The sequence below is a fragment of the Rhea americana genome, unplaced genomic scaffold (genome assembly GCF_003343005.1).
Source record: "Rhea americana isolate MKP2758 unplaced genomic scaffold, rheAme1 scaffold_21, whole genome shotgun sequence".
Taxonomy (NCBI): Eukaryota; Metazoa; Chordata; class Aves; order Rheiformes; family Rheidae; genus Rhea; species Rhea americana.
Window position 1 is genome coordinate 4,144,610 of NW_028186258.1, and position 10,303 is coordinate 4,154,912.

At 51.1% G+C, this 10,303-nt stretch overlaps 1 non-coding gene across 1 annotated transcript; it reads right to left on the minus strand.

Annotated features, from left to right (window-relative positions):
• Window positions 1-9,719: 9,719 nt before the first annotated feature.
• Window positions 9,720-9,791, minus strand: TRNAM-CAU (transfer RNA methionine (anticodon CAU)). The gene has a single exon. It is a non-coding gene; the product is annotated as a tRNA-Met (tRNA).
• Window positions 9,792-10,303: the final 512 nt, after the last annotated feature.

Sequence of the window (10,303 nt, forward strand, 5' to 3'; positions counted from 1 at the left end):
ATGGAAAGGCAGGCTCACGGACAAGCTTGGTCTCCTGTTGGACACCAAGTCTAATGCCAGGGACCTGTTTCCACGCAGTGCAAAGGCAGAGTCACCAAGAGCACACTTGTGCTCAGTAGGCGACTGACATGTGCCTGAGCTAGCTGGTCCCTCTTTGCTTTGCGGGTTGGATTGTCAGAAACCTTGCAGAGAAGAGCATTGTGGAGCTTGAGGACCTGGGGACACGCCGGCACCTGTTTGTAAATGCAGCTAATCCAAAATTAGCAGGGAGAAGTGGAAGAGTCATTTGTCAGCTCCTGGTCTCCTCAACCATCTTTCAAAAAAGGTCACAGATACATTGACACTTCTGCTGTCGATTTAAATAGCAGCCACCGTCCACGATCGACTGCTGGGCGAGGGGGCAATATGTAATTTCGGCCTCAGGCTCCTTCTGTATCAAATGACTCACCAACATGCCTGAGAAACTCCCTTACACCACAGCCTCCAGTAGCAACCCCACAACAAACATTCGGCCAGGCTTCTAGTCGTCCGTAGGGGTTTAGGATGTAATCCTGCCAGCGCTGAGGGAATCAGCTGGCGAGATGGCAGCTCTTCCCAGCTCCTCTCTCCTGCTCACTCATGGCCACATTGCTGGATTGGCAGGCAGATGATAGAGAAATCTCAGCTTTACCATAATACCATCTGCCCCCTCAGTAAGTTATTTGATCTCTTGGTCACAGTAAAATAGAGATAGCAGAACTTTCTCCCCAGCTTTTTTCCCTGAACTCCTTGAGCAGGACAACAGGCACATGTCCACATGTCACCAGCTATTGCACACTATGTTGGCTGGGCCATCACACACTGCTGTCTGTGTTGTAACTACTTTTGGGAAGCCCCACTGGAGTACCCAAGGCCTCCCCACATTGACATGTCCTCAGTAAAACTCTCCAAAATTTGTAAAATGAAGAGYTTTACTCCCAAGAAGCTAGCGCAGCCATCCAGTACCTCCTGTCAGCAAAACAAGCTCCAAGGAGTTTCTMCTCCAGCCAACAACTTGGCAGCGTGATCTGCCAAGCCTGCCTTTTTCACATAAAAACGCAGAGTTCCTGGGAGTGACTTGGAAAACCATTTCCCCTCCACCTCCCGTAGCAAGCGGAGGGCAGGAGCCTCCCGCCCCGACCCCGGGGGATTGCAGCACTACCTCGAAACGGAGGCGAAAGCGCTCCGACTCCGCCGTTAGCCAGCTCTGGGGAGGACACTCCTACATAAACACTTCTCCCATCTGGACCAAGAGAAACCACAGAGCTTCCTGTGAGCTCACCGCGGTCGGTGCGGCGACCCGCGCAGCTGCGGCAGACCCACCTTCACCCGCGCGCCCCGGCCTGCAGAGCTTCGCTCTCCGGAGGAACCGGGTTCGTCCCATCTCGCCGCCGGCGCTGCAACTGCACAGTCAGTTACGGGCGGTTCGCAGGGACGGAAACTTTAAGCTGCTCTAGAATGATTTTAGGGCACCAAATATTTTCTCTTCATCAATAGAAGTTTGACTAGTATCCAGGGATTTCTCAGCAACAGCAGAAAAAATCTGAGCCACAGATGATGTATAATTTTCAATATGACAATGAAAAATATTACATAAATAACTTCAGGGCCAATACAAATCCATGTCCTGCGGTACTTGCATCTATCTTCCAAAACAGCTTTTGCTCTGGCCAGACCACTATTTTTCTTTTACATAACAGTGACTGCAAAGGATTACCTACATTTTAACAAGACACAAATTATTTCGATAGAGACTCAATTGCTAGGATAAACATTTGCTTGCAGTTCCTAAAATACAACCACTAGGCCAAGTGTCATGATCCTTCTTAACACTAGAAAAACAGTAATCTTTGGTAGGTAACGTCCATTTTACACTTCATTTTGCTATTGAGCTTTCTYAACTCATACTTCATTTGAGCCGTCCTGTTTCTGCACTGAATTCTGAGGTTCTAGAYGCGTGGTAACAAGCCGATGCAGTTTAAAAGCTTACTTTGTGGAAGTTTAAGGCTTTGAAGGGAGGTAATATAAGTTTACTGCAGCTAAAGTAACATCTCATTTGGAGCCTGACACTTGAGGCACATAATTACATAAGTAGCTCATGGCCACAGGAGTAGGGTGTCTTTGGGATTTAACCTGCAAGCCAAGAGCCCCTGTTTGTAGCAGCTCTAGGAGAAGCCTATTGCAGCAATTGAGCAGCAAACTTGCACACATGCAAGGCTTCCAGCTCCTACTCGGCCACTGTGTTTACTTCTGAAACTGCCCATTTATTGTTCACCCTCCTTTTTGGAAGCCCTTCTTCACCAAGCTCTTGCTTCCTCCAGGCCCTCCAAGAAAGGACTGTTCGCAGAGGCTGATATTATCACTCGGGTATATTTTGGGTGATCACTTAAGTCACTGGATTGCTTAACTTGTTGCTCCTTCCCACAGGAGCAAAGTCAGTATTTTTGAGTCGGAGGCTCAGAGAAGCATTAGGAAGCAGCTGCTTGTGCTGCAGAGCAGGCTCTAGCTATTTGCTTTGCTTACGATATCACCCAATATACGCACAAAACAACCAGGAACGTGTCTCCTCAGCRCCAGTAGGTCAGAGGCAAGTCCATCCAACCCAGCATCCTGGCTCTGACAACAGCCGGCACCGGAGGCTTTGGGAAAGAGCAGGCAGGAGCCGCAGCCCCGGGGGGCACGGCAGTCCGTGGGACACGGCTCCTTGTCCCCGCACRCCCGCGAGCTCCGATGCGCCCCTGTTGGAGCCACAACCCTGCCCTGCTGCTATCTGCCATGCAGCGTTTATCAGGGCTTACAGACCACTTCCTTTCCAAAACCTTCATTGAAATTCATACAATAAACAATTTACCCAATTGGTTTTAGGAAGCCCTCAGCCCTTTTCCTTCAAGAGAGAAACAAAACAGATTTATTTATCCTATAGGAGTGGGCTGGGCTCTAGGGGACAAGCGAGAGGGCTCCCACGCTCTGGACATGCATGTGGCCTCACGGAGGTGGCATACCTGCCCTACGGGGCTCCCAGCCTGACAAGACAAGGGTTAATAGCACCCACCCCTCCAGCCTATGCACCAAAATCCATCGGGCAGATCCCAGATACTCCCAGCTAGGAAGCTCCGTTAGCCCAAGCTAACAGCCAGCCGTAACACACATTTCTTCGCTCCAAGAACCATCCCAACAGCCAGGTATCCTGATGCTCTGTATACTGGGCTCCCACAACCATTAAGTAATTAAAGCCTCTCTTCTGAGACAGGTAAGAGCAAAGGCTTCCTGAAGCCTTTGGGGCTTGGAGTCACACATTGCCTCATGGGCCCACATGCTTCCCTCATGCCATGCAGCCTCCGCACCAGTAATCAGAGCTTTACAGTATAGCAACGTATGGACCCAAACATCTTATTGCTGCAGATGTGCCCACATTGCTGCTACTTCCTGGGGCTGATGCATCTCCTTTGCTCAGGAGAGCTGGGGAGTTGGTCTTATACCATTACTTCATCTCCTTCTGCTGACCTTCTCGCTCCTTGTTGAAAATGCAGCCGAGCATCACGCTGGTTGGAGTGATGAGAGAGAAGAGTGCAGAGCTACCAGTTAACATCCACCTACAAAGCTTATGAACTCCCAGGGCCCAGCAGGCCCAAGTTCACCGAGACCGTCAAGGGCCAAGTGTGTCTGCAGAAACAAGTCATTGGTGAAGGCATGGCCACAGGAATCAGCAATATTTCTGCTGGACAAGGCTGTGATATCTTCTCCTACACCACAGTGTGGACATCCTTAGTGACCTCATCCCATTCCCACAAGAGACTCAGAGAGCAGAAACAGCACAGAAGCACACAGCTTTTTCTGTTCTTTTGATTAACCAAGGACTTTCACCAGTCTGAAGCCTAGACAACTTTCTTTCCCTTTCCACCATGGAGAACCCCCCAGGGGAGGGAAGGGTATCTATAGGATTCTTAGTTTTTCCTTCTAAAGCTGCTTGCATTGCGGGCTATGGAGGGAATAAAACACAGCCATCACCCAGGAACAATAGCTTCAGTAGCAAGATATAAATAATTTACTTCGTTTTCTGCTTGCTATCTGAACTAGCGTCATCTGCAAGGCGCAGAGAAGGTGGGTCCTGTCACCACTGAGGAGGGCGGGCAGCTCACTCAAGCAGTGACCCAGCTGCACTGCAGGAGTTCGTAGGCAGTTTGCTGAACCCTGAGCTGCTCCCCACGCTGACGATCCCCAGCACAGCCAGAGCAGCTCTCACATTAGAGGCCTTCACTGCTTTTATGAGCGTTACAACGCATGCAGATCTTGCGTGAAACGTGGCCACAGCTGGGGCTGAAGGAGTTAACCAGGCAGCACCGGACACGCTGCAGACGGAGGGGAGAAGTCAGGGACGGATGCAGTGGCAACAGGCATCTATCAAGCGCAAGATCATTAGTGCTCATAAAGCACATTCAAAAATCAAGGGTAGCACATGGGGTCTTTTACTGGAGTGTTGGGGGTAAAATGTGTCACAGCTGGAGCTGGGAGAGCTCAGTCTTGCAAAACTCTGTTTGCATGCTCTCAAGGCAATGAATACTAGCTGGGCAAGCCAAATACAATTAATTTGTGGTAGAAGCTGGCAAGCACACTTCCAGCCCCAGACTTCCACCCTTCCCCTCCATCCTGACACATACTCTGCCTCCATAAAATATATGCTCATCAGGAAAGCAAGCGCAGAGGAGCGCTGTGCCTCGGGCGCCAGTCCTGCCTCCGGTGCTGAGCTTCCCAGGGCCAGCCGCTTACTCTCCGCTCCGGCTGCGGTCAGCTTCCCCCAGGGAGGGGGTGGCGGCTCAGGTCACAACCCCAGTTTTAAAGCGCTTCACTACCTTTTCAGACAAGGGACATTACAGATGTGGAAGTATCAAAAGCAAGCAGTTAAGTGGAGTGATTAAGCATCTGAAGGTCATGGATGTGCCTGACTTGAAGGAGGGAGAACTTCCTCTTTTTCTCCCCCTCCATCCCTTCTTGATAGCACAAATTAAAAACAAAGCCAGCTGTTCACTCTGGAGTGACTTTAGTCTAAATCTTTCTGTTCCTTGCTCAATAACCCTTTCATTATAAGCTTCCTGCTGAGCGAGGTTTTGAGCCAAGGCATGCTACTGAGCACACAGCACGCTGCCTGCTGGGGCCGGGCGCCCGCAAGCCCACATCCACGTCTTTGTCAAATCACTGCACTTCCAACATCTGACAAGGCAARTCAGAGGGTGGGTAAGTTTTTCTTTCCCCCTCCTTTCTTCTTCTTTTTTTTTTTTCTTGAAAATAAAAAAAACACGCCGTTCTTCTCGAGAAACTAATCACATGCTGGAAAGTCCTTCAGCAGTTTGAGGAGGAGGCAAGAAGCAGAGGGGAGCAGCTTGCGTGCAGCAGGCTGCCGCTTGCTCTCATAGATTATAGACTAATTGAAGCAGTTTGCTCACCTATGAGCTAGCTCCAAAGTCCRTCGATATCTACAGGAAATTCCCAAGATCCATGGTTTGCATAAAGGGAAAATTTGAATATAGGCATAAATCCAGCAACTTGGAGACCTCCCTAGCACACACAGGATCCAGGCAAGCACTTGACTTTCTAGAGGGAACGGAGAGAAATAAAACCTGGTGAGAGCACTAGCACAGTCCACTGAAAGAGCATATTCAGCTTATCTATGGCTGTAATCTAAGTCTGAAATGTTTCAGCCACTTACATAATTTGCAAACTCAAGGAATGTCCCAAGCGGCTGCTTAAGAGCCTTCTCCAAAGCACTCTGCGGTCACAAGTGCCACTGCCAGGATCGCCCCCCCGAGCACGGCGCAGCGACCCGCCGCGGCTCCCTAAGTGCACGGCAAACAGCGCTGCCCCACGCGACCCGCCGCCGCCCCAGGGGAAGTTGTTAACACGGGCAAACAGGGCGAGCGCGCGCGAGCGGCAGGCCGCGGCCGCGCGGGAAGGGTGCTCGAGGGGCGGCACGGCGAAGTCCCAGCGCTCGCAGGCTGAGCGCGCCAAACCCGTCACGCTTCGAGTGCTTCAACGCAGCTTCACTCCTGCTGAGCCGCGACCSAAGTCGACGACCTTTTGCAAAGCTCCGCTCGGCGCACGCAAGCTTGGTTTGCGCAGACTTGCCGGCTCCGAGAGGTCCTCCCGACGGGGCCGCCCACAGCCCAGCGAGGGCACGGCCAGTCCTCCTCCCCTCTTCCAGAGACTTCCACCCAACGTGTTGWTGAAGCCAGGACACTCATATCAGTCCTCATCCCTCAGTTCCTCCAGCACAAGCTATATCCGGACTGGTTCAGCATCTCCATTCCCCAAACCTTCATCTCCCGCATGGTTACCTGGCCGTGGTGTATTTATTTGCCCAGCACGGGACCATCCCGCGCCTGCTGATGGACACGACCACGGGGCGGCCGAGACCTCCTCTCCCACGCGTGGGTGAGCACGCGGGGCGCRTTCGGGCTCCTCGGGGGTCACGTGCAGCCCAGACCCCGCAGGCAGCTGGGGCTCGGTTTGCCGTAGAKCAACCTTCCGGAGCAGTGGCTGACGTGTTGGCTTTAACGCAAGGGTCTAAACAAGAAAACCCTACCGCTCTTTTACCCAAAGAGTGGTGGTGGGGGGGATTCCCTCTAGAGGGAAACCTGAATATTTTTCTATCATTTAAAACAGACCACGTAAACAGTTGTGATCAGAGAATTTAGCCTGCAAGCGGGCAAGGACCCAGCGCCGTCCCTCGGAGCGAAGCTCTGAACCCGCACTGGGGACCGGGCGTTCGGGCGCCAACTGCTCTCAGCCTCCGGCAGCGCCGGCGTCTCCGCGGAGCCTGGGAGGTTATCGCACCCCCGATCTATGGCCCTCTAACACGAGTGACACCTTTTCCAGGATTTCATCCCGTAATTTCTTCTGTTTGCCAACAGCCTGAACTAAAACACACCTTTGGAGCTAACGCCCATCCACAAAGTTTCAAAGCAATAGAAGAGTCTGCTTAATCTCACACCTTAAAGGCAAAACTGCCATTAAACGAGCCGGTAAGGTGCTAGTGCAGGGGAACATCCTTTTTCTGGGAGGTTAGCGTTACAAAACAGCGTCGCAAAACACAACCAGAAAAATAACCCTGCGGCCTGCGGAGCTCGGCAGCGCTCGTGACGCCGTTCCTGTTCCGAGACTGCCACCGAGACGTTCTCAGACAACCAGGCATATGGAAATCATAGTGCGCGCTCAGCAGCTGTGYTTTTTGGAAGTGACTTCATATTTTTGGATGTTGCCTACCACATCTTCAACAGCAAATAAAGCTCTTCCTTTCATCCCATGCCACATTTCCTCCATGTAATAAAGGTGGTAGAGGACATTTAACTCTCCAGTGACTTCTTTTCGCTGCTTTCCCTTAAAAAGGCAGCAACTGCACATCTGTAAATCCCTTTGCAAACTTCTGGCATTCCCAGCACAATTTGGGCAGGGATTTTGCACAGGCCTGGAAGGATTCATCCTCCCACTTGCACCCAATCTGCGCTGATGTGGATCCACTGACTCACTCGAATATTCACTCTTAAGAAAGTTCCCTTCCCAGAGCTACATGTTTCATAATGACAACCCCACCACGTGTCCGTCTGGCCGACCACAATGCTTGTTCGCTACCGTCATGGGTCGGGGTCAGGGCTGCRTTGGACAAGCCAAAACGCACGCCCGGGCCCTGCCCTGGGGTCCGCAGGAACAGCAGAGCTCAGGTCGCAGACGGCTGACAGCTGCTCCTGCAGCCGCCCATCGTTAAAATAACAGTTATCATAAAATATCATAAAATAACAGCTGTTACATGCAAGAAGGCAAAGAGAGCCCAAGCCAGGCTGCAGCAGCACAGCAAGATGAAGGGCTGCGGTGGACCTTGTTCGTGGGAGGGTGGTGGCTGGAGAAACCATCACAGCAGCAGCGCTTGGCCTCCCCAGCGAGCGGCTGCCCYGCGCGCCCAGCCGCAAGCCTGGCCGTGGGCACAGAGCACAGCTCCCACCCACGTCAGCCCAGCGTCACCCAGGCAAAAGTTAATTCTCCATCTATCCTTCATGCTAATTCACATGCTAACTAAGCCTTTTCTCAGCCTCCTCGTCTTGAGTAAACAGTGCTCAAGCCTCCCTAGAACAAATGCAGGCAGCGAGATGGCCTTTTATCTGCTAGGAAGCATCTTTGACAAATAAAAAGCAAATGTGTCATGAGAAACAACAACCATCTGCACATATGGCCATACCGTATCTGCTGTTCTGCCTCAGCAGTCAGCTGCTCCCCTCTGGAGAACAGCTGGGTCTTTACAAAKACCAAGCAGATTTGCACCAAACACAGCTAACGAAGCGCAGGGAGGCTGCTCTGAGCCCTCGCAGTCAGGATTGGCCCCGGCATTTTTTGGTTTGAAGTGTCATGCAAGCAGCTCCCAGACCCAGCGGCCTCCAGCGCTTTTCCGGTCAGACCCTGCAGGTCCCAGGCCCACATTTGCCAARAATCGATAACGGAGCGTTGGACTGCGTTATTTTGGAGCACCGTCCAGATGCACAGCAGGACACTCAGCTCATTTCCCTCCTTGCCCAGATCTGTCAGACTAGCAGCAAACAGCAGATTTTGCTGAAGTGCCTGAGGATCAAGATGCTCAGAATGGTGCCAGCTTCCTAATGGGCTTTAAGGATCTACTTGCTTTTTTTAAGATCCCCAGAGGTCTTATCTGTATCTTAAGGTATTTGTGAAAGTGGGAGATAGCCATGTGTAAGCAACTAACGTGCTCAACACCTTCAATTCAAAAGGGCAGATCTGGAATATCAATGTTTTCCCCTSAAGATCATGATTAAATGCATTTGCTTTCCATTTTCCCTACACCAAGACCACTGCTTAAGACCAATATAAAACCACTCCTATTAACCAAGTTAGGAAGTTCTGCATAATTGTGGAAAAATGTCARAGTGGTGATACATAGAAAATACATATATATGTGCCAACATTTTTACACAGCTTAAAATTCAAGGCAGCAAGAGAGAAAGCTTCTTACCAACAGATGCTAAGTTCAAAAAGGTAAATAAAAGTATCTAACAGATCTTAGGTGATTAATCTCAGACCYACTTTCCTTGTATGGCTGCTTGCAAGTTGGAGTGACCAAGCTCCGGGGAACACAGGGTTTGCCAGAAGCAACAAGTTGATTTTGCAATAGTGTAGGACCACACTAAAGGCAACGGTAGTTTTTTGTTCATACTCTGCAAGTCAGACTGTGGAACCTGAATAAAAGTCACTGCTTAAACAAGAACACTGAAAAAAGAAAGGGATGGAGAGAACCCCACAGTAACTCTTCCTGTCTGTAGGACGTGCAGAACAGCCACGGAGGGTGCAGCACACRTACCCGAAGGGGCGAAAAAACACTTTAAACAAAAATAGCTCTGCCAATCTGCAGAGGYGTGTCAGAGCCGCAGAGGATTCTCTCCTTACCCTTTCAGTCAGGCTTCTTTAGGCTGCCAAACAGCGAAAGTTCAAGCAAAGCAGATCTCCGAAACGGCCAGGTGACCTCGGCGAGCGCCGGGGAGCAGGAGCAGCCTGAGGACCGCCGAGGGCTCGGCAAGGTCGGATCTCTGGAGATCATCTAGTCCGACCCCCCTGCTGAGGGGTACGGGCAGCTAGAGCGTGTCGGACGGGGCTGCGTCCAGGCGGGCCTTGAATATCTGCAGAGAAGGAGAAAAACAAGTTGCCRCTAGCAGAGGATGGTTTCGATCCATCGACCTCTGGGTTATGGGCCCAGCACGCTTCCGCTGCGCCACTCTGCTGCTGCTGGAAGGAAGTGAGGGGACAAAGTGGACTCGTCTGCTTTCTTGGATGAGAGCTGCAAGGAACTGAAAATGTGTATACATATATCTATATATGTGTGTGTGTGCATGCACATACGTGTATATGCAAACTGTCGTTAGCCAAGAGGAAAATAAATGAGGAAGTGGCCGGCAGCTAGGAGCAGCAGAGGGTCTTTCAGTTATTTAAGGTGTTCGCAGAGCCGGTGGGCATGCTTTTCCTGTTTTAGAGCCAGTAAAATAAAGGTCAGTAGGGGAGCTGGTTACATTCCTATTTCCCAGAGTTTGTTCTATTTCCAACTGCATGTTGCTGTGGAGCAGCAGCAGCACAGGGGCTGCAGCTACCCAGGTCCCTGGGAAAGCCAGGGGAATTGGGGCATTCTGGTGCTTACACCAGAAAACTCAACCCTGCTACATAACACAGAGAACCCATAGGATACCCTACTTCACCTCAAAGCTGAGTTTACCAACCACCCTGTGTATTTGTCATGATA